The 25,756-nt window shown below is 38.7% G+C and overlaps 1 long non-coding RNA gene across 1 annotated transcript in view; it reads right to left on the bottom strand.

The window, feature by feature from the left end:
* Window positions 1–25,756, bottom strand: part of LOC119526412 — a 188,340-nt gene that overhangs the window by 6,601 nt on the left and 155,983 nt on the right. The gene's annotated exons all lie outside the window — the stretch shown is intronic.

The raw sequence follows: 25,756 nt of genomic DNA, 5'->3' as shown, positions 1-25,756 counted from the left end.
AAATGGTACATTGCAAACATCAAATATATATGAACACAGGCATTAACAGAAGAATCAAGAGACAAAAAGGGTATAAGATATACAAAGGGCAAGCAGCAAATTGGCAGAATAAAGTCCTGCATTATCAGTAGTTACTTTCAATGTAAATGGTTAAACTTTCCAGTCAAAGGCAGAGATTGTCAGAAAGGATTAAAAAAAAAAAAAGCATGACCCACTATATGCCATTTACAAGAGACTCATCTTACATTCAAACACACAAGTAGGTTAAAAGTGAAAGGATGGGAAAAAATATACTGTGCAAATAGTAACCAAAAGAGAGCTGGGGTAGCTACACTAAAATCAGATAAAATAGACTTTAAGTCAAAAACTGTTTCAAGGGACAAAGAAGGTCACTATATACTGATAAAGGGTTCAATTCAATAAAAAGACATAACAATTATAAATATATATGTATCTAACAGCAGAGCCCCAAAATACATGAAACAATATTGACAGATTTGAAGGGAGAAATTGACTGTTCTACATTAAATACTAGGAGACTTTAATACACCTCTTTCAATAATGGATAGAACATCTAGACAGAAGATCAATAAGAAATGGAAGATTTGAATGATACTGTAAACCAACTAGACCTAAGAGACATCTATAGAACACTTCATTCAACAGCAACAGAATACACATTCTTCTCTAGTACACACAGGTCATTAGCCAGGACAGGCCATATTTTAGTAGCAAAAAAAGCCTCAATAAATTTAAAAAGATTTAAATTATACAAAGCATCTTCTCTGACCAAAACGGAATGAACCTAGAAACCAATAACAATGGGAGAAGTGGAAAACTCACATATGTGTGGAAATCAACACACTCTTAAACAACCAATGGGTCAAAGAAGAAACCGTAAGGAAAATTAGGAAGTATCTTGAGGTGTATGAAAATGAAAACACAATATAACAAAACCTGTGGTGTACAGCAAAGACAGTACTGAGAGGGAAATTTATAACTCTAAATGCTTACATTCCAAAAGAAGAAACTTCTCAAATTAGAGACCTAACCTCACAACTGGAGGGTCTAGAAAAAAGAAGAACAAACTAAATCAAAGCAAGCAGAAGGAAGGAAATAACAAAGATTAGAGTGAAGATAAATGAAAGAGAATAAAAATAAAATAAACAAAACTAAAAGTTGGCTATTTGAAAAGATCAATAAGATCAACAAACTTTTAGATGACTAATAAAGAATAAAAGAGAGGATATAAATAACCAAAATCAGAAATGAAAGGGAGACATCACTACTGATCCCACAGAAATAAAAAGGATTATAAAAGGATATTATCAACAACTGTATGCCAACAAATTGGATAACATAGATGAAATGGGCAAATTCCTAGAAATACAAAACTACTTACACTGATTCAAGAAGAGAGAAAAAATCTCAACAGACCAATAACACGTAAGGAGATTGAATCAGTAATCAAAATCTTCCCATAAAAGAAAAGCCCAGGATTAGATGGCTTCACTGGTCAATTTTACCCAACATACCAGAAAAATCCTACTGAAACTCTTCCAAAAAAATTGAAGAGGAGAGAACACTTCCCAAATTTGTTGGTCTCATAGAATGAGACAAAATCACCCTAATACAAAATCCAAACAAGGATACCACAAGAAAAGAAAGTTACAGACCAATGCCCCTATAAATACAGATGCAAAAATCCTCAACGAAAAGCTAGCAAACAATACAACAGCACATTAAAAGAATTATACACTATGATCAAATAAAATTTATCCAGGTATACAAAGGTGGTTCAAATAAGAAAACCAATTAATGTAATACACCACATTAACAAAGCAAAAGGGAAAACCACATGATCATCTCGTTTGACACAGAAAAGGCAGTTGACCTAATCCAGCACCACTTCTTGATAAAAACACTTAGAAAACTCAGAATAGAAGGAAATGTCCTCAAAATGATGAAGGGCATATTTGAAAAACTCACAGCTAAGAATATACACAATGGTGAAAGACTGACAGCTTTCCTTCTAAGATCAGAATAAGATGATGCCCACTATCACCACTGTTATTCAAATTGTACCAGAAATTCTAACTGGAGAAATTAGGCAAAAAAATGAGATAGAAGGCATCCAAACTGGAATGAAAGAAGTAAAAATTTTCCTGTTTGCAGATGTTATGATCCTATATAGAGAAAATTCTTAAAAACTCCACAAAAAATCTAGAGTTAATAAACAAATTTATCAAAGTGGTAGGGTACAAGATCAACAAACAAAAATCAGCACTGTTTCCATACACTAGCAATGAACAATCTGAAGAGGAAATTTTTTTAAATCCCATTTACCATAGCAACCAAAAGGATAAAATATCTAGGAATAAATTTAACCATGGATGTAAAGGACTTATACATGAAAAACTAACAAAGATTACTGAAAGTAATTAGAGGATCTAAGTAAATTGAAGGAAATTCTGTGTTCATAGATTGGAAGACCAAATATTGTTAAGATGTCGGTTCTATCCAAAGCACTTTCAAGATTAAACACAATCCCAATCAACATTCCTACACCTTCTTTGCAGACATGGATAAGCCAATCATCAAACTTATATGGAAAGGTAAGGGGCCCCTAATTAGCCAAATCCATCTGAAGAAGAACAAAGTTGGAGGACATATACTTTGGTGATTTTAAAACTTATTGCAAAGTTATTGTAATCAAAACAGCATGGTACTGGCACAAGGACAAACATATATACCAATGGAATCAAATTCAGAGTTCAGAAATAAACCCTTGCATCTATGGCCAATTGATTTTTGATAGGATACCAACTCCAGTCAATGGGGAAAGAACAGTCTCTTCAACAAATGGTGCTGGGAAAACTGGATATCCACAAACAAAAAAAATGAAGGTGGACCCTACCCATACCATATACAAAAATTAACTCAAATTGGCTCAAAGACCTAAATATAAGAACAAAAATTATAAAACTCTTAGAAGCAAACATAGGGAAGCATCTTCAGGACCTTATGCTATGCAATGGTTTCTTCGAGTTTAAACCAAAAGCATGTGAAACAATTGAAAAAATATTTAAATGGGGTTTCATCAAAGTTAAAAATGTTTGTGCATCAAAGGACTTTATCATGAAAGTAATAAGACAACCTAGATAAAATATTTGGAAACCATATATCCAATAGATGTTTAATATCCAGAATATATAAAGAAATCCTACAACTCAACAACAAAGAGACAAACAACCCAATTGAAAAATGAACAAAAGAGGATGCGGGGTAAGATGGCAACATAGTGAGGTGTGGAATTTAGTTAGTCCTCTGGAACAACCAGCATACAGCCAGGAACAACTAGTTTGGAACAACTGTTGGGAGATATTTGTGACTGGACAAACATCATACTCCAGTCTGGAATGGGTGGAACAGCTGAGATCATAGCATAAGAACTGTAAGTAAAGCTCCCCAGACTGTGGAGCTGGCCCCCTCTCCCACACTGGCACAGCAGGCTGAGTTGGAACACTTCCCTGTGGGAAAAAGAAGCAGTCTCCTAGGAGGAAGGGAAGGTAGCTCAACCAAGCTCCAACTGCAATTTTAATTAACGAATTTGGACTACTGAATATGAGCCATGAGCACAGGTGAATGCGGAGCAAACAGGAAAGGAACCCAGAGGTTCCTCCCGGCAGATCAGAGGTGGGGCTGATGAAAAAAAAATACGTAAATAAAAACAGAGGCTTCTGGAATCAATTGAGCCCAGAATACAGGAAAAGGGTTGTGTCCCAAGAAAAGGGGCACATAGAACTGAGCACCAACTCTGTGTTCATGTTGATTAGGTTGAAGTCTTCTGAATGAGTGTTTCCATGGAGATGTGACTCAATCAATTGTGGGTGAAATGTTTGATTAAATTATTCCCATGGAGATATGGACCCCACCCATTCAGGGTGGGTCTCAATTTAATCACTGGAGTCCTACAAAAGAGCTTACAAACAGAAGGTGCTCAGAAGAGCTGAGAGGGACATTTTGGAGAGAAGCTAAGAGCTGGCACTGACACTGACACTTGGAGATGCTTGAAGATGTTTGGAGATGCTAGCCCAGAGTTTGCTCCGGAGAAGCTAAGAGAGGACCCTGATGCTTAGATGCACAGGAGGTGAAGAAGCTAAGAGAGACCCAGAGACATTTTGGAGAAAGCCATTTTGAAATGCAACCTGGGAGCAAAAGAACAGCAGATGCCAGCCACATGCCTTTCCAACTTACAGAGGTGTTCCGGATGTCATCAGCCATTCTGCAGTGAAGGTATATCTGTTGATGCCTTAGTTTTGACACCTAGAACTGTAAACTTGTAACTTAATAAACCCCTTTATAAAAGCCAATCTATTTTCTGGTATTTTGCATAATGGTAGCATTAGCAAACCGGAACAACTGTGTTTAAAATTTCGACTTCTGTGTGAGACCAAAGGAAGAGATGTTTATTTGGTGGAAAATCCATATTTTCTGTAGCATGCTACATAATATAACTTGTATGGTCAGTTTACCCAAACACAATAATTATATGGAACCTTGAATAGGGGGTGAGATCTGGTTGGTTTGTACAGGTTAGCATGAAACCCAGATACATCCCAGAGTAATTTGGGTAGAAAATAACATTTATTTGCAAAACCCCCTTGAGGGACTGGGGAAAAATTGGAAATCTTAAACTTCCCCCCTGGGGAATTCCTGATATTCTCACAAGCATTGGGGATTATCATTGCAGTAGGCCAGTCGTTTGATCTTGGGGCTTGCCCTTATGAAGCTTGTTACTGCAAAGGAGAGGCCAAGCCTAGTTATAATTGTGCGTAAGAGTCACCCCCAGAGATCCTCTTATATTGTTCAGATGTGGCCTCTCTAAGCCCACTCAGCAGGTAAACTCACTGCCCTCCCCCCTACGTGGGACATGACTCTCAGGGGTATAAATCTCCCTGGCAAAGTGGAACATGACTCCCAAGGATGAACCTGGACCCAGCATGGTAGGATTGAGAAAGCCTTCTTGACCAAAAAGGGGAAGAGAAATGAAACAAAATAAAGTGTCAATGGCTAAGAGATTTCAAATGGTGTCAGGAGGTCATTCTAGAGGTTATTCTTATGTACTATATAGATCTCACTTTTTAGTTTTTAGTATACTAGTATAGCTAAAAGGAAATACCTGAAATTGTTGAACTGCAATCCAATAGCCTTCGTTCTTGAAGATGATCATGTAACTATATAGCTTATATGGGATGACTGTGTGATTGTGAAAACCTTGTGGCCCACACTCCCTTTATCCAGCATTATGGACAGATGAGAAGAAAAAAGGAGAGACAAAAGGTAATTGAATAATGGGGGTAGGGGGAGTATGAGATGTTTGGGGTGTTCTTTTTTTTATTTTTATTTCTTAGAGTAATGAAAATCTTCAAAAAATTATGGTGATGAATGCACAACTATATGATGATACTGTAAACAACTGACTGTACACTTTGGATGATTTTATGGTATGTTAATATATCTCAATAAAATTGCATTAAAAATGGACAAAAGATTTGAATAGACATTTCTCCAAAAAAGATAAACAAATGGTCAAAAAGCACATGAAAAGATGATCAACATCATTGCCATTAGAGAAATGCAAATCAAAACTGTTCAAAAATCTATAACTAGGCACACCTGCTAGAATGGCTACTATTTAAAAAATGGAAAATTACCAGTGTAAGAGAGGATGTCAAGAAATAGAACACCCATTATTTGCTTGGGGAAAGTAAAATGGTGTAGCCCCTGTGGAAAACAGTTTGGCAGTTCCTCAGAAAGTTTAGTATAAAATTATCACATGATCTGGCAATCCCACTTTCAGGTATATACCCAAAAGAATTGAAAGCAGGGACTCTAACAGATATTTGCACACCAATGTTATTCACAATTGCCAAAAAGAAAAAAAAATGGAAGCAATCCAAGTGTCCATCTTCAGATGAATGGATAGACAAAATATAGTATATACATGCAATGGAATATATTCAGCTATAAAAAGGAACAAAGTTCTGATAACATGTGTCAGCATGGATGAACCTTAAAGACATCATATTGAATGAAATAATCCAGACACCAAAGGATAAATATTGTATGATCTCACTAGTATGAAATAATTAGAATAAGCAAATTCATAGAGTCAGAATTACATATTTGAATGTGGTTTAAAGGGGATATTTTAGGTTGTATATATGTTACTGGAATAAAAATTTTTAAAGCCATAGTGTTATACAACACAATCAGTGGACCCAAATGTGAACTATGGACTACAATTAGTAGTACAGTTGTAATAATTATATATTTTATCAATTGTAACAAAAGTACCACACTAATGCAATGTGTTAATGATAGGGAAAATTATGTGTGTGAGGGAGGATACCTGGGAACTCTGTTTTTCTGCATGATTTTTCTGTTAGCCTACAACTTTGCTAATAAAAAAAAAATCAAGACTACAAGTAGATCATCTTTGAGAGGGAAATGAGTTCATATTGGAATGTGTTAAGTTTGAGTTACTAAGAAACATGATTATATAGGGCATATGGCCAGAAAAATCTGGCAACTTATGTCTGGATCTTGGTAGTGATGGTTAGCAGCCATTAGCCTAGATATGATGATTAAGGTCACAGGCTAAGGTTACCCAGAGAAGAGACTATGAAAAATGATAGAGCCCTGGGGAATGTCAACATTTCAGGGTTGCAGAGAGAGGGAGAGCCTGCACAGAGGCTGTGAAGACTTGAGGGGAGGTGGGAAGAGAACCAGCAAACAAGAGGTTGCCTGGAGACCCAGGGAAAAGCAGGTGATAGTCAACAGGGCCAGAGCTGCAGAGAGGACAAACAGGAAGAGGACTAAAAACACATCATTAGGACCAGGGACCAGTTTGGAACTAAGGACCCAGGTCAGAACATGACCAGAAAGCAGCAAGGGTAACTCGATTCCAGGTCACCTTATTCCTGACCTTGACCCCTTTTAGGTTTCCCTGGCCAGGAATAAAATCAACTCCAAAGCCCAGGGCAAAACTAGGTCTGCCCCTGGGGAGTGAGGGCTCCAACCGCTGAGTTTGAAAATTAAGGGAGCAGGGTGGAGGCCCACACAGACAACCCCTGCTGTTTACATGTTCATTTCTAAGCACTCCTTCAGGCCTTAAGACTAGCTCTAAAGAGCCCCAGAAACAAAACAGAAGCAAAAGCAGATGATTAAAAAACAACAACAACAAAACCCTTTCCTTGTGTAGCAAGAGAGAAAGAAAAAATAATTCTGCCCTAATGAAATTCCCTGTGCAGGTTTATGGAGGCCTGACCTCTGACCCCAAGCTGGAGAATGACGGAGCCTTATTAAACATCAGCAAATATGAGCGAAGAGAGGGACAACCTTTCCAACCGTCTCATTTCATTTCCAAACCCAAATAGCTCACGATTGACCTTGAAACTATGGAAGATATTTTTTCCCTTCAAGATGATAGAGAAAAGACAAAGTTGTGACAAGGTTCTGAGGGGGAACCATCACATTCATGTGAAGCAGCTCTGTTTTTAATACACCCTCAGGAGAAAGCACGGAAAGTTATGAGCTGAGCTAAGGGAAGATATGTGAATGCAAATCTGACCCTCTTTCAATTCTCAGCAATTCAGCTCAGGAAGAAAACATGTTCTTTAAAGTCAGATGTTCGACCTTTTTATGTGAGTTGCCCATTATTTATCTCCACACCCTTAAAGCGATACTGCCTAGTTATTTCTTGTGTTCTGAAACCAGGCTCCGTCTCCAAGGCTGTGTGATCATCCAAGCATTACAAGGACTCCTCATAGTCCACACACACTTCATTTTTCACGCAGCAAAAGGATCAAGCAGAGCATTCCAGCGAGGGGAGACCCTGCCCAGGCCTCTCCCACCCCCTCCACCCCAGTCTGCTCTTTCAATCTGATAAGCCCCCATCATATATTAAGCCAGGACTGCAGGCTTCAACCTGTTGTCATCAGTGTGGTTTTCTCTTGGTGAGACACCAGCTCTGTGTCTTGAGATAAATCCGTTATATTCAGAGTCCTGGAGGATTCCAAGGGTGACGGAGTAAGAGAAGCCCCTCCATCCCACGGCAAATCTTCCCGCATTGCTGTTTCCCAGCCTCAAGCTAACATCTCATTCTGGCTGTGCTCATTTCTGGATCTCATCAGCAATTCTACCACAGAGTGATGTGGTATTTTCCAGTCCTCCTTTTCACCATCTCCCACAACCTCTTCACAAGTGTTGTCAAAGCAACAGGCTAATTCACTTGGAAGTTCAACGAGGAGAAATGGTGCGGTGGGAGGGATAGGATAGGAGAAAAATGTACCGAGATAAGAAAAGCAATTGGTTCTCATAGAGCAAATTACTAGAATGTTGGGCTGCATCTCCCTGCCATGTGCTTTCACACTGGGCCTAGGACTGAGCTTTAGAATTCATTCACCTCAGCCTAAAAAGATTCTCAGGCCTGGAACATGAGAAGGAAAGAGATGCGGAAGGATTTGGGGAGGTCTCCTGTTTGCACCTTGTAGCCTGTATCTCCACATTCAGTCCAAAAACTGACTCCAAAGACCCTGACTCGGGCTGGTCTGCTGTGTTCTCTTCTTCCATTTAGTGACCCCACTAAGATTAGGAAAAGAGGCTGCCCTAGATGCTCAGACTGCTAAGGTACAGCTTGGAATCTCTGAGGTCCTGAGCTTAATCCAAGCTCTTTCCAAGGCCAACCATTTTCCTAAGAAATCATTTTTTCTGATCATGTCAGCAACTACTTTTGTGTGATTGAGTGGGCCAGGAGTCCACATAAGCCAGCTTGGCTGTTGGGGCTGCCAAGAGAAAAGCCCCAAATGATCTGGTGTTTTTCATCTTATTGACAAAAGTTTAATTCAGTTAAGTTGCATTTCATCTTGGGAAGGTTTCAAGCATCAGAAGAAGGGGAATCATGGTATGGCCTGTTTCAACTGGAAACCGGGTCCTGCGGCTTTGCTAATCAGTGTGGCTGTAGCAACTTTGGGGGAAATAATCCATTTAAATGTTGCCACAGCGATGTCCAGACTTTGGGGGGGGGGGGAGGGTGGTTATAACATCAGTAGCCATTTGGTTCTGTCCCTAGCCCCAAGTATGACATTTTAGAAAGCCCAATGAAACTAGGATATCTTTTAAAATACTTGATGTTAACATTAAATAATTTTATTTTTAGTTTTTGTGTGAATTTCACAATACCCTTGAGTTCCCTTAGACACATAGGATTTCTCCCAAAAACCCAAGCAAGGAATCAACTCTCTGCCCCATAAGTCAGCTTCTGGACTTGCAGATGCCAAGAAGGAGAACTAAATATCTTTTCTAATTCAGGGCTACTGCTAGGCCAATATATGTGATGTACAGATAGGGCTTCTGAATATATCCTCTGTTGTGACACTATTCCAGCAACTCCAGGAGCACAGAAGCTGCTCCTCAGAGAAGGAACATTAGAGAGGTTCGTGGGGTTCTCATGGCAAGAGGAGGGTTAGAGAGAGAAATCCCTCAATTCTTCCAAGACATCAAGTCTTTCAGTAATAATGGCTAACATACTGAGTCTTTACTATGCACCAGGTACTGTTTTAAGTATATTCATTAATTTAATCCTTTATGAAGAAGCTACTATAATTATCCCCATTTAATAGATAGGGAAACTAAAGCACAGAGAGATTAAGCAACTTGTCAAGAATCACACAGCTAATAAGTGGTAGAGCCAGGATTCTAGCAAAGAAAGTGTGGCTCCAGGGTCCACGCTCTTCACCTCTATCCAGCAGCTTTCAGACTTGAGCGAGCAGAATCATCTGAATAGCTTATTAAATAGATTGCTGGGGGTAAACTCACTGCCCTCCCCCCTACATGGGACATGACTCCCAGGGCTGTGGAACTCTCTGGCAACATGGGACACTGAGGGATTGAGAAAAGCTTCTTGGACCAAAAGGGGGAAGAGAAATGAAACAAAATAAAGTTTTAATGACTAAGATCTCAAATAGAGTCAAGAGGTCATTCTGGAGGTTATTCTTATGCATTGTGTAGATATCCCTTTTTAGTTTTTAGTGTATTAGAATAGCTAGAAGGAAATACCAGAAACTGTTAAACTGCAACCCAGTAGCCTTCATTCTTGAAGATGATTGTATAAGTATATAGCTTACACTGTGTGACTGTGTGATTATGAAAACTTTGTGGCTCCCACTCCCTTTATATATTGTATGGATTGATGAATAAAAAAATGAGGACAAAAAGTAAATGAATTCTAGGGCAGGGGGAGAGGGGTGGGATGTTTTGGGTGTTCTTTCCACTTTAACTTTTATTCTTATTCTTTTTTGTGTATGGTAATGAAAATATTCAAAAATTGGACGTGGTGATGAATACATAACTATATAATGGTATTGTGAACAACTGATTGTACACTGGGGATGACTGTATGGTACGTGAATATATCTCAATAAAACTGAATAAAAAAAAAAAAAAGATTGCTGGAGCCCACCCCCAAAGTTTCTGATTCAGTAGGTCTGGGTGGGGTCTAAAATTTTGCATTTCTAACCCATTCCCAGGTGCTGCTGATGCTGCTGGGCCACGTTCTGAGAACCTTTGCTCTATGCTCTTCTGCCGCTAAAAAAATTCTTGATAGAGCTTTGTCTTCTTCCCACAAACTCCTCAATCCAAAAACAAAGCTCAATAAAAGCTTTAATTATAGTGAGCAATCTGAACAACAAATTACAGCAGCATGAGATCAATCAACCACCAGTCTTCAGGACACCTCAACAATTTCTCAGCCAGCACTGTGCTAAACATGCCGGGCTCCCCGGGTACACAACCACAGCCTCCTCAGTGGGCCACTGATTGGAAATGCAGTTTGTGGGAAATTGTAGGCCAGACCTGTATCCTCTTCTGTTTTCTGTCTATACCCACTCCTTTGTTAACACATTGTCTCCAAGCAAACGAGTGTTACACAAAAGTGAATTGTATATATATGCACACTTCCTTCAAAGATGTTTATAAATATCTTCCCAAGTTAATTTATAAGCTCATTCATACATACATTCATCTTGCAATCTTTTATGTAGAAACATTTTTGCTGAGTCATTTTCCCATAAACAAGACACAGACATTAAGTACTAAGCAGGATTCATTCATTCATTCATTCATTTTCTATCCCATTCCATTAAAGCGTTTAGTCCAATGCAGAAATACGTATGACACAACAGAATACACATATGTAGGTGAGGAAAATCAGAGCAAAGATAAAATAAAAAACAATAAACTCTACAAGATAAAGCTGGGGTAAAGTTAGTACAGAAAAATGCAAACCGAAAGACAAGCTCAGAGAAAGAAACAAAACAAGCTATGAGACTTACAGGTTTTTAGAAGCTCTTCCACATACTGAGACCTAAAAGATACTTCTATGATTAAAAGAAGACACTGCCATGATGTGGTCAACAACGTCTCCACATTAAATGCAAATGTGTTCTATAGAGCACTTATTAGAGCAGCCCTCACCTCAAGCACATTTCAGGCTATAATATACTATGAAATATGGACTCCATGGGAACCCAGAGTAAGTCTGCAACAAATAATTGAAGAATAAAATAACTCTTAGCAGTTCAGCACTTCATTACCTACACTTAAGAATACTACAACTGCACTTCTTTCCAAATAAGATATAATTCTGTTACTTTTGCAACTCTGCCCTTCTTCCCAACTTAAGTTGAATTAAATTTTCTAATGCTTGAAGACTATTATTAGAACATTATGGTGAAAGTCACAGCTCATTTTCTTTTATTAAAAAAAAAGTCTAGGCCTTGCCCTGATCAAGGTGGAGAATGAGAGGCTTCAGGTCTCCATTCCCCCCCAATACCCCACACCCCACACACAGAAGCTTTAAACAACCAGCAAGAACTGGCAGAAACGTCTTTTTCAAAGCTTCAGAAAAAAGTTAAAGGACCACAGTAACAGTATGAGCACCCAATCAAGAAAAGGCTACTTAAAAGCAGTAGGATTTCATGGCACACTGACTGGCCCACCCTCTCCCCACCCCCAACCCTTCACCAGCTCAGTGCAGAGCCAGCCCATGCTCCCAGTGTGGATCCCTGGCCAAGGTACTGGAGGAAACAGAGTAACCCACTGTGCCAGTTTGAATGTATTATGTCCACCAAAATGCCATTATCGTTGATGCAATCTTGTGTGGGCAGACATATTAGTGTTGATTAGATTGTAATTCTTGGATTGAGTGTTTCCATGGAGGTGTGACCCACCCAACTCTAGGTGATAACTCTGATTAGATCATTTCCATGGAGGCGTGGCCCCACCCATTCAGCGTGGGCCTTGATTAGTTCACTGAAGCCCTATAAAAGCTCAGACAGAAGGAGTGAGGGACACTTTGAAGAACACACAGGAGCTGAGAGAGGAGCTGCAGCTTGCAGAGACATTTTGGAGACGGCCTTTGAAAGCAGATTTTTGCTCTGGAGAAGCTAAGAGAGAACAAATGCCCCAAGAGCAACTAAGAGTGACATTTTTGAGGAGCTGCAGCCTAGTGAGGAACATCCTGGGAGAATGCCATTTTGAAACCAGAACTCTGCAGCAGACGCTAGCCACATGTCTTCACAGCTAATAGAGGTTTTCTGGACGCCACTGGCCATCCTTCAGTGAAGGTACCCTCTTACCTTGGACACTTTATGGCCTTAAGACTATAACTTTGTAACCAAATAAACCCCCCTTTATAAAAGCCAATCCATTTCTGGTATTTTGCTTAGCAGCAGTATTAGCAAACCGGAACACCCACGTTCACATACAGGTAGCTTGTATGTCTGGGCCCATCTATCTGGTGGCGGCCTGAGGGACTTATCATCCTACAACTTGCCCTGCATGTAGAAGGCAGTTTACAGAGCTCTCCTTCAGAATACTGTAGGAGAGTCAAGTTGTGCTACCTGGGTCAAGGGATTGCTGGCTATAGGACATGTGCAGTGTCTGGGTGCTGGGGAAGTCACAGAGTCACACTAAGCAGCCATCTCCAAGTCATTGGCTACCAACCCCACCCCTGCCACTTCTTTTTCTATTGTGCACAGATGTTTCAGTCTGTTTCCATTCCACAGCCAGGGGGAGATGTTAGGTCTAAAGAAAAGGCCCAACCATACCTTAAACCCAGAAACCGGGAACAAATAGCCCCGGATACTTATCTGGGCAGGGGATCTCAGTGGCAGGACCCCCTGAGTCATAGAAATACTTCACCCTTGGCAGCACAGACTGGTCTCTCCTCTCCAACACTAAGTAGGGTATGCAGAGCTGCCATCCACTGACCCTGACACAAGTTGTTGGCCTTTCCAGAAGACCAGCCATGATGAGATCTCTTCCGCTGTTCTTTTAGACCCTTTGTGCTATGTAAGTAATAAAGCAGTCATTTGCTGAAAGTTTCTGTTGTGCCTGAGCCTATGATCCCACAACACATAGGCTAGCAACTAGCTCCACATGGGGATCATGGTGAAACTGTTTCATAGGGAAGAAGGGACATTTATATCCACGTAAAAGGGGGAATTCCTAGGCCATATGCACATACCCAAGACAAGATAGAAAGGATCAACTCATTGCATGGGTAAGCCCTGATGGAGTCACTCTGCAAAGACTGGGAAGGTCTTTCCTTCCCTCCTTCCCTCCCTCCCTCCCTTCCTTCCTTCCTTCCCTCTGTCCCTCTGTGTGTCTCTCTCTTTCTTTCTTTTTTTTTTTTTGGTTAATTATGGCATATAAGGAAAGCTCTATCATACTACTAGCTGTATATAAACATAAGGAACAGATGCCTCAGAGTCTAAATTTCAGCAATAACACATTACAATATCAAAATGTCCAGCAAAAGATAACAATTAAAAGATTAATCAACAAAAGATTTAAAAACATACAAAAAACAAACAAACAAACAGGAGGAAATTGCCCAAGCAAGGAAGATTAAAGCATTAGAAACCATTAACAAGGAGGACCAGACCTGGGACTTACCAGAAAAAGACTTTAAAAGGTCCTAAGTGTACTCAAAGAGCTAAAGGAAAGCATGGACAAAGACCTAAAGAAATCAGGAAAATGAAAGATGGAATGAAGAGGATATCAATAGAGAGACGGAAATTCTGAAAAGAAACCAAAGAGTGCTGAGGAACATAGTATCAGAAATTTAAAATTCCCTAGAGGGATTCAACAGCAGATTGGAGCTGGCAGAAGAAAGAACATGAGAACTTGAAGATTAGACTATTGAAATCACTCAGTCTGAGGTACAGAGAAAAGAAAGAATGAAGAAACCTGAACGGAGCCTGAGTTAAACGTATGGGACACCATCAAGCTACCAATGTATGTATTGTGGGGGTCCCAGAAGAAGAATAAAGAGAGAAAGGGGCAGAGGGAGTATTCAAAGAAATAGTGGATGAAAACTTCCTAAATTTAACAAAAGACATAAATATACACATCCCAAGATGCTCAATGAACATCAAAGGGGATAAACCCAAATACACCCACACAGCAGCATACTATAATCAAATCATCAAATGCCAAAGATAAAGAAAGAATTCTGAAAGCCACAAGAGAGAAGCAATGTGACATGCACAAAGGATCCTTAATAAGGCTGATTTCTCATTGGAAACCATGGAGGCAAGAAGGCAGTGGGGTGACACATTAGAGGGCTAAAAGCAAAAAACTGCCAAGGAAGAATTCTGTATCTAGCAAAACTGTCTTTCAAAAATGAGGGAGAGAGAAAGTAAGAAGGACCCACAGAATATGACTCCCGGGGAGGAATGTAGACCCGGCATCGTGGGACGGAGAACATCTTCTTGACCAAAAGGGGGATGTGAAAGGAAATGAAATAAGCTTCAGTGGCAGAGAGATTCCAAAAGGAGCCGAGAGGTCACTCTGGTGGGCACTCTTACGCACACTTTAGACAACCCTTTTTAGGTTCTAAAGAATTGGGGTAGCTGGTGGTGGATACCTGAAACTATCAAACTACAACCCAGAACCCATGAATCTCGAAGACAGTTATATAAAAATGTAGCTTATGAGGGGTGACAATGGGATTGGGAAAGCCATAAGGACCACACTCTACTTTGTCTAGTTTATGGATGGATGAGTAGAAAGATAGGGGAAGGAAACAAACAGACAAAGGTACCCAGTGTTCTTTTTTACTTCAATTGCTCTTTTTCACTCTAATTATTATTCTTGTTATTTTTGTGTGTGTGCTAATGAAGGTGTCAGGGATTGATTTAGGTGATGAATGTACAACTATGTAATGGTACTGTAAACAATCGAAAGTATGATTTGTTTTGTATGACTGCGTGGTATGTGAATATATCTCAATAAAATGAAGATAAAAAAAAAAAAAAAAGAAGGACCCACAGGAGCTGAGAAAGAAAGCCATGGAAACTAGAACTTAGGAGAAGAGGACCAGCAGATATCCTCATGTGCTTTCCCATGTGTCAGAGGGAACCTGGATGCCAGTAGCCTTTCTTCAGAGAGTTCAACAAATATTTATGAGAGTTCTTTCATGCAAATCTTTGATGTGCTACATTTCCCTCTAAGGCAAGTCTGGAAGCATTTTAGCAATATTTTCTGCACGTATTTTTGCGGAGATCCTGAAGAGAGAATCACTTCAGTGATTTCATCCCACTGCATTCTTGCCATAATGGTTTCTGATGATAAATTAAGACTTATTCTTACTTGGATCCATATTTAAAAAACACATTGCTGAGGAGAGAACCTAAGATGCCGGCTAGGTGAGACAGGGCAAAAAAACATCTACGTGAAAAATACTAGATAAAAACCAGAAAGTGACACAGAACACCAGTTTCAGCAATGCACCAGCTGGACAAGGTCTGCTAAAACCACAGGGACCATGCACTTGGTGGAACCGGGAGTCTGCATTCTGAAACAAATGAGCAAGCCAGTTGAAATTCCAGCGGCCACGCTGTGGTGTGGGGAAACCGGAGGTTGGTGTTTGGAGACAGACTAGTTCTTTAAAAAAAACAAAAAAAACCAGGAGCACCTGCAGTTACAATGGTGAGAACTGCACAGTGAAGCACGGCAGGAGCGGGCTGTGCCATTCTCTCTGTGTCTGGCGTGGAGGATAGACTGCTGCTAATTTCCTCAGGGCCAGGGGGCCAGAGGGGAGAGCCAAAAGGAGAAAGAAACCATGCTGCTTGCAGCCAGCTCCCTGGCGGGCTGGAGATACTCCTGCCCGGGGCTGTACTCACAGTCCAGAGCTGCACCAGGAAACCCAGTGTGACGGGGAGCGTATCCCACGGCACCACACACACGCCACAATATCGGCCATGGGCAGTGGCCTTGGGTGCATACACAGCTAGTTGTCTCGGAGCTGGGAAGGCAGATCTGTGCAAAAGGGGGGGGGGTGAGACGCCCCATTCAGCCATCTTTGCATCAGGCTGGGAGCACCCCTGCACGGCCCGGTGGCCCGGGGCTTCCCTTGAGGGACAGTGCACACTTGTGATGTAGCACAGCCTTCCCTCAGCAGAGGTCCTGGAAGATCACAGCTGAGAAAAGGGCCCACTCGGAAAACCCAGGGACGCTACATCAATGCTGGCGACTTGTGGGTCAGTGGCAGAGAAAATCTGGGGCAAAACTGAAATGAAGGCTTAGACAGGCTTAGACTCTTGCAACAGCCTTGAATCTCCAGGAACACCTGGGAGGTTTGAATATTAAAGTGGCCCTGCCTCCCTAACCACCCAGACACACGCCCCACATTCAGGGTGGACAGCACCAACAACACACCCAAACTGAATTCACCAATTGAACCCCACAAGAATCATTTCCCCACACACCACAAAGACAAAGTTGAGGAGAACTGACTCAAAGGGACTAGGTGACTCGCAGACGCCATCTGCTGGTTAGTTAGAGAAAGTGTACACCACCAAGTTGTAGTTCTGAAAAATTAGACTGGTATTTTTTACAACCTGAAAGAACCCTATCAAGCAAAGCAAATGCCAAGAGGCCAAAAACAACAGAAAATCTTAAAGCATATCATAAAACCAGACCATATGGAGTACCCAATCCTAAACACCCAAATCAAAACATCAGAAGACACACAATATTTGGCGCAATTAATCAAAGGACTACAATCAAAGAATGAGAGCATGGCACAGGATATAAAGGACATGAAGAAGAACATGGCACAGGATATAAAGGACATAAAGAAGACGCTAGAATAGCATAAAGAAGAAATTGCAGGAGTAAATAAAAAAATAGAAGATTTTATGGAAATAAAAGAAACTGTTGGCCAAATTAAAAAGACTCTGGATACTCATAATACAAGATTAGAGGAAGTTCAACAATGACTCAGTGTCTTAGAGGACCACAGAACAGAAAATGAAAGAACAAAAGAAAGAATGGGGAAAAAAATCAAAAAATTGAAATGGATCTCAGGGATACGATAGATAAAACAAAACGTCCAAATTTAAGACTCATTGGTGTCCCAGAAGGGGAAGAGAAGAGTAAAGGTCTAGAAAGAGTATTCAAAGAAATTGTTGGGGAAAACTTCCCAAACCTTCTACACAATATAAATACACAAAGCATAAATGCCCAGCGAACTCCAAATAGAATAAATCCAAATAAACCCACTCCAAGACATACTCTGATCAGACTCTCAAATACTGAAGAGAAGGAGCAAGTTCTGAAAGCAGCAAGAGAAAAGCAATTCACCACATACAAAGGAAACAACATACGACTAAGTAGTGACTACTCAGTGGCCACCATGGAGGCGAGAAGGCAGTGGCATGACATATTTAAAATTCTGAGAGAGAAAAATTTTCAACCAAAAATACTTCATCCAGCAAAACTTGCCTTCAAATTTGAGGGAGACCTTAAATTTTTCACAGACAAACAAATGCTGAGAGATTTTGCCAATAAAAGACCTGCCCTACTTCAGATACCAAAGGGAGCCCTACTGACAGAGAAACAAAGAAAGGAGAGAGAGATATAGAGAATTTTAACAGACATATATAGAACCTTACATCCCAAATCACCAGGACACACATTTTTCTCTAGTGATCATGGATCTTTCTCCAGAATTGACCATATGCTGGAACATAAAACAAGCCTCAATAAATTAAAAAAAAAAAAAAAAAAAAACAATTGAATATATTCAAAGCATATTCTCTGACCACAATGGAATACAAATAGAAGTCAATAATTTTTTATTTCTAACTCCACTATTTACTTCCTACATGATGTAAAATACACAAACTCTAATGACAAATCAGTGGTTTTGGACTCAATGTAAAATATGTAATTTTTGACAAGAACTATATAAAGGTGTGGGAATGGAGGAGTATAGTAACATAGTTTATGTGTCCTATTGAAGTTAAGTTGGTATCAAAGAAAAACAAGATTGTTATGGATTTAAGAGGTTAATTTTAAGCCCCACAGTAAACACAAAGAAATTCTCAGAGAATATGATGATAGAGATGAAAAGTAGAGTATGGGTTACGAGAAGTGGGGGAAGGGGCAATGGGGAGTTAAGAAATGAGGGTAGGGTTGCTGTTTGAAGTGAAGGGAAATTTGTAGTAATGGATGCTGGGAATGTGATAGCATTACAACATTCTAAATGTGATTAATCCCACTAATGGAATGCTAGGGAAGGGGTGGAATGGGAAGATTTAGGCTGTGTATATGTTCCCACAATTGGAAAAAAAAAAAAAAAAAAGACAGTCTAAATAGACGACAATTGAATGCCAAGGATGATCCTGGATGGAATCTGAGGATGGAGGAGAGGAGGCTCAAAGGGACACAGTTGAGACATAAGAAAAAAAAAAAAAGGCAATATAGAATGTAAGCTTTGTATCAATGTTGAATTTCTTGAACTTCTTAGCTGCACTTAATGGGATTGCATAAAAGAATGTTCTTGTTCATGGGAATTGTATATGTGAATTATAGTGTTTGTTCAAGGATGTGTGCAGCTTGCTCTCATATATTCAGAACACAGAGCAATAGATGATGGATGATAGACAGGGAGGGAGGGAAGGAAAGAAATAGCGATGTGATAGCATGTTAAAGTTGGTGGATTGGGGTATCAGGAGAGGGAGGTCAGGGTATGCTGGAGTTCTGTGTATGGGGTTTGTATTGTTTTTGCAACTGTTTTTGAATTTATTTCAAAATAAAATTTAAAAAAAATTAGTGTACAAATTGACAGGAAAGACAAATACATAATATACATCAAATTTCATACTTAGTGTGACAAAAAGGTGGTAAAATATTTCATGAATAACTTTCTATTGATCACATGGGGAAATCATACTCTTTTGTATATTATGTTAAATAAAATATATGATTAAAATTCAAAAAAAAAAAAATGAGGGAGAGATTAAGACATTCCCAGGTACACAAAAGTTGATGGAGTTTGTCACCACTAGACCAGCCCTACAGGAGATGCTAAAGAGAGTTCTGCAGGTTGAAAGGAAAGGACAATAGACAATAGATCAAAGCCAAATGAAGAAATAAAGATCTCTGGTGAGGGTAATGACATTGGTAAATATAAATGTCAGAACTATTGTATTTTTTAGTTTGTAACTCCAGCTTTTACTTCCTACAGGATCTAAAAGGCAAATGTGAAAAAAATTTTAATGATAAATCAATGGTTTTGGACTCAAAATTTGTAAACATATAATTTGTGACAAGAACTACATAAAGGTGGAGGGATGGAGGGGCATAGGAAAATAGTTTGTATATACTATTGAAGTTAGGTTGTTAGCAAAGCAAATGGGATTTCGGAGGTTAAATTTAGGAGGAACTTAAATTTAAGTCCCATGGTAATTACAGAGAAAATATCAGAGAATACGCAAGTTCATAGAGACAGAAATTAGAATAATGGTTACCAAAGGTGCAGGGGGTTAGGGGAATGGGGAGTTCATGCATATTGGGTGTAGGGTTTCTGTCTGGAGAGATGGGAATGTTTTGGTAGTGGAAAGTGGTAAAGGTTCCACAATACTGTGAATGTGATTAATTCCACTGAACAGTATGCTTGGAAGTGGCTGAGATGAGAAAGTTTATGTTGTACATATGTTCCCACAATTAAAAAAAAAAAGAAATAAAGAGCAATTGAAGAGACAATGACAATTAAATGCAATACATAATCTTGGATGAGATTTAACAAGTGAGGAGTGAAGGCTCAAAGAAACATTGTGACATATAAAAATATTGGAATATAGACTGTAAAGCTTTATATCAATGTTAAATTTCTTGAACTTGATAACTGCATTCAAGTTGGTTAAATAAGTGAATATCCTTGTTCTTAGGAGGTGTACATGGCAGTAATAAGTGTTCAAGGAGCATTATGTTCAAGGAGCATAATGTATACAATCCATACCCAAGCATTCAAAAAATGGATTGATTAATAGGTGACAGATGGTAAACAGATGGAAGACAGGAAGGAAGGAAGGAAGGAAGGAAGGAGTACAAATGTTCAAATTGGTGGATCTGAGTATCTATTTTAGGGGTGTGAGTAGGAATATGTTGACACTTTCTGTGTGGGGTTTGTATTTATTTGTGTAACTACCCTGGACATTTGAAAGTATTTCAAATTTAAAAGTTAAAAAAATAATAATTTGAAAGGAAAAAAATTTAAGTCTAATTTTTACTGAATCATTCTTAAAAGATTTTTCATTAAGCACTCTCATCAAATAATCCACTAAATAACCTTGGTCTGTGATGTCCTCTAGTCTGATATATTTCAGTGCCATTTATAGCATAATGAAAACCATTAGACTAAGTGTCAGAAGACTGAAATTGTAATTCTGTCACCATAACTTAGTGCCTGTGTGACTTAACTTCTCTCAGCCTCAGTTTTCTTATTTGTTAAATGGAGAAGAAAACTTGCCATATATATCCTCTCATTTATTAAGAAAGGAATAAAAACCTTGAGGAACAAATGCTAACTCTCAGAATTATGAATTAAAATCATAGCAATGATCCTAATTAATGGCTTTTGAATTGTTTTCCCCCAAAGTAGTGATGTTTTGTGTGGAATAATCAGTGTGTGGTCTGCTACCCAGCTCTGACCACTAGGGCTAAAGGAAAGTACAGGGATAGACTCACACAGTGAGGGGAATGGGAGGGTAGTAATGAATAATCAGAGCCCAGGCAAGGTGGTTCAGATCCAGATGGTGAATTAAATGACCACGTCTACACCCATCATTGGAGCATGGTACCTTGTGGATATAAGGAGCCAAGGTACAAAGAAAACAGGGTTGGAGAACAAGGGAGAAGAGAATAAAAGCAGTGAGTTAAAGTGGGGGAAAAGGAGACAATCTGAAAAAAATTCTGGAGTCAGCAAACAAATATCCACAGAATTTAAATACTTCTCATGGTCCATTTGCTAGATGCAGCCAGGTCTGTTTAAACAGACAGGAGCAAACCACACAGATATTCTCACCCAGGTTAACTTATGACTAGTTAACCTACGGCCATGGAATAGGGAAGAACTGATAGGTCTGCCTGGGTTTCAAAATTGAACTTATCAAATCAGTGTCCCTCACTGAGGCCCTCAACTTCAGGGTTTAAACACAAGTGCCTTACAAGGGATTTGTTACTGGTAATGGTTAATACACTAAGATTTGCAAATGCTTTACTTATTTATAGAAATTAGAATTGAATTGATTTTATTTCTCTCTCACTCACTGGTATTACAATGTGTTTCTTGAATTAAAAAGAAAGGAGTGGAGTAACAGCCACCGGGCTTTGCAAATAATCCTAGAAGTGCCCATGGACACTGGGAAACGTTATCAGTCATCTAGCGAAATGGTTGGAAACCACTGCTTGAGCCAAGTGAGCTGAATAGCCTCGTGAAATAATGTAAGAGATTATATGAAATAGCAACTTAAATCAAAATGAAGGCCTTTTATGTATTTCAGATAATCTGAGGAGGATACCAAGACCTCAAGGTTCTGTGTTTATTAAGGCAAAGGGTAGAACCAAGCTAATTATAGATGACCCTCCATCTATATGATCCATCTTGATACTTATCATAAATCTTTCTTCGTAATGGAGCCCAAGTTCAAAATTTGGACTTTACTCATTTGGAATTTTTTTAAAAATAAAAGTAGCTATTCACACATTGATTGTCAGAACAGAGGGTATTTAAGCTAATTCTCTTTTTTTTAAATATGACTCATTTGCAATTTTTCTACTAATGACTTGCAGTAGGCAGCCTCCAAGACGGCTTCCTTTAACACCACCTCCTATTATTCACACCTTTGTATAGTCCTTTCCTATGTTATATCAGGGTTGATCTGTGTGACCAATAAGATATGTCATAAGTGATGATGTGTGACTTCCAATGCTAGGTCATAAAAGACATTGTTATGTCTGCTTTGCTCTCTTGGATCACTTGCTCTGGGAGAAGCCAGCTGCCATGTTGTGAGGACATTCCAGCAGCCCGACAGAGAGCTCCTCTTGGAAAGGAACTGAGACAACACCTTCCAGCTATATGAGTGAGCCATCTTGGAAGCAGATCACACAGCCCCATTCAAGCCTTTAAATGACTGCAGCCTCAGCCAACCTGATTGCAGTCTCATGAGAGTCCCTGAGCCAGAACCACTCACTAATCCATTTCCAGAAACTATGTAAGATAATAAATGTTTATTGTTGTTTTAAACCATTAAGTTGTGGGGCAATTTGTTACATAGCCATAGATAACAAATACATAACCGATGGCTAATTACAAATTAGTTTGATCATTTATTCAACCCGGATATGAAGTGATCATTATTTTCCAAAACCTTTGAAATACTTATTGAATACTTGTGGCTAATTCCCCCACAAGTAGACCAAATGACTTTCAGGTATTACTGTACCTTTATGAGTCTGTTCCTTACTTTGACCAATTGGTAATATTGTTTTTTGGGATTAATGTTTCTTCTCCATTGGTGGCCCACAAGAAACAAGTTATCTACTTATCTATTGTAAGTTTATGTATATTTTATGCTAATATCCAGGCTGTTGTATGGGGCAGGAAATAATTACTTAGTGTCACTGTTTGATTTAAATAGCTATAGACTTGAAGAAAATATTTGCAAAACACATATCTGATTTAAAAAAAAAAAAAAAAAACTTGTTTCCAAAAATATACAAAGAACTCTTAAGAACTCAACAATAAGAAAACAAAAAACCCAATCACAAAATGGGCAAAAGATCTTTACAGACACCTCACCAAAGGAGATCTAGAAAGGCAAGTAAACAAATGAAAAGATGCTCAAAATCATATGGCATTAGGGGATTGCAAATTTAAACAATGAGATAACACTGCACACCTATTAGAATGGCTCAAATCCAAAATGCTTACAATACCAAATGCTGGAAAGAAAGCAAAGCAACAGGAACTCTCATACATTGCTGGTGGGAATACATAATAGTACAGTCACTTTGAAATACAGTTTGGCAGTTTCTTATAAAATTTAACATAGGCTCACCATATGATCCAGCAATCATGCTCCTAGGTGTTTACCCTAACAAGTTGAAATCTGATGTCCACACAAAAGCCTGTACATGAATGCTTAGAGTAGCTTTATTCATAATTGCCAAAATTAGAAGCAACCAAGATGTCCCTCAGTAGATGAATGGATAAACCCTGGTACATCCATACAATGGAATATTATTCAGTGATAAAAATAAATGAGCTTAAATGAAATAGAGAATAGAAAAAAATAGAATAATCAAAACCAAAAGTTGGTTCTTCGAAAAGATCAACGAAATTGACAAACCTAAAGCAGACTGACAAAAAAGAGGAGGACACCAATAACTAACATCAGAAATGAAAGGGGAGACATTACTATTGACAGAATAGAAATAAAATGGATTCTAAGATGATGGTGTGAACAATCGTATGCCAACAAATTAGACAACCTAGATAAACAGACAAATTCCTAAAAGCATACAAATTACCTAAAGTGACTCAAGAAGACACAGAAGATCTCAACAGACCAAAAACAAGAAAAGAGATTGAATCAGTAATCAAAAACCTCCCAAAAAAGAAAAGTCCAGGACCAGGTGGCTTCACTGGTGAATTCTACCAAATATTCAAAGCAGAATGAACACCAATGCTTCTTAAACTCTTCCAAAAAATTGAAGAGGAGAGAATACTTCCTGACTCATTCAATGAGGCCAGCATCACTCTAATACCAAAGACAGATAAATTTATCACAAGAAAAGAAAATTGCAGATCAGGTACAAGACAGGGATGCCCACTTTCACCACTGCTATTCATCATTGTACTGGAAGTTCTAGCCAGAGAAATTAGACAAGAAAAAGAAATAAAACATATCCAAATTGGAAAGGAAGAAGTAAAACTATGTTTGTAGATGACACGATCCTTTACATAGACAATCCCAAAGAATCTACAAGAAAGTTACCAGGGCTAATAAGTGAATTCAGCAAAGTGGCAAGGTACAAGCTCAACACCCAAATATCAGTTGTGTTTCTATATACCAGCAATAAATGACCTGAAAAGCAAATCAAGAAAACAATTCCATTCATTATAGCAACTAAAGAATAAAATATCTGGGAATAAACTTAATCAAGGATATAAAAGACTAACACATGGAAAACTACAGAACTTTGCTAAGGAAAGTTAAAGAAGAACTAAGTAAATGGAAAGATATCCTGTGTTCAGGGATTAGAAGATGTAATATGGTTAAGGTGTCAGTACTACCTAAAGTCATCTACAGATTCAATGCAATCCTGATCAAAATAATCATGGCTTCTTTGCAGAAATGGAAAAGCCAATCATCAAATTAATATGGAAGGGCAAGGGACTCCAAACAGCCAAATCCATCTTGAAAAACAACGATGTTGGAGGACTTACACTTCTCAATTTCAAAATTCATCACAAAGCTATAGTAATCAAAGCAGTATGGTGTCCATATAGACCATGGAATAGAATTGAGAGTTCAGAAATAAACCCACACATCTATGGCCAACTGATTTTTTATAATGGTGTCAAGTCTACTCAATAGGGAAAAAAATAGTCTCATCAACAAGCAGCGCTGGGAAAACTGGATGTCTACATGCAAAAGAATAAAATTAGACCCCTACCTCAAATCATATTCAAAAATTAACTCAAAATGGATCAACAACCTAAATATGAGAATCCAAACTATAAAACTCCTAGAAGAAAACATAGGCCAGTATCTTCAGGATACTTGTATTCTTAGATTTTACAACAAAAGCATGAGCAACAAATGAAAAAAATGGGTGTACTGAACTTAATCAAAATTTAAAACTTTGTACATCAAAGGACACTTTATGCAGCAAGAAAGTGAAAAGACAACTTATGAATGGGAAAAAATATTTGGAAACCATATTTCTGATAAGGCTTTAATATCCAGAATATATAATGAACTCCTATAAGTTTACCACAAAAATACAAACAACCCAATTAAAAAGTGGTTAAGGAACTTGAATAGACATTTCTCCAAAGAAGATAAACAAATGACCAATAAGGCCATGAAAGGATTCTCAACATCACAAGCCATTAGGGAAATGCAAATCAAAACCACAATGAGATACTACTTCACACCAACTAGGATGGCTATTATTTTTTTAAAAAAGGAAAATGACAAGTGTTGGTTTGAAACTGTTATATACCCCAGGAAAGACTATATTCTTTAATGCAATCTTGTGGGGGCAGACTTATTGTGGGTGGGATCTTTTGATTAGGTTGTTTCCATGGAGATGTGACCCACCCAACTGT

This window comes from Choloepus didactylus, chromosome 2, assembly GCF_015220235.1.
Source record: "Choloepus didactylus isolate mChoDid1 chromosome 2, mChoDid1.pri, whole genome shotgun sequence".
NCBI lineage: Eukaryota > Metazoa > Chordata > Mammalia > Pilosa > Megalonychidae > Choloepus > Choloepus didactylus.
The sequence above is the reverse complement of the archived record's forward strand: the minus strand, read 5'-3'. Positions and strand labels throughout refer to the sequence as shown.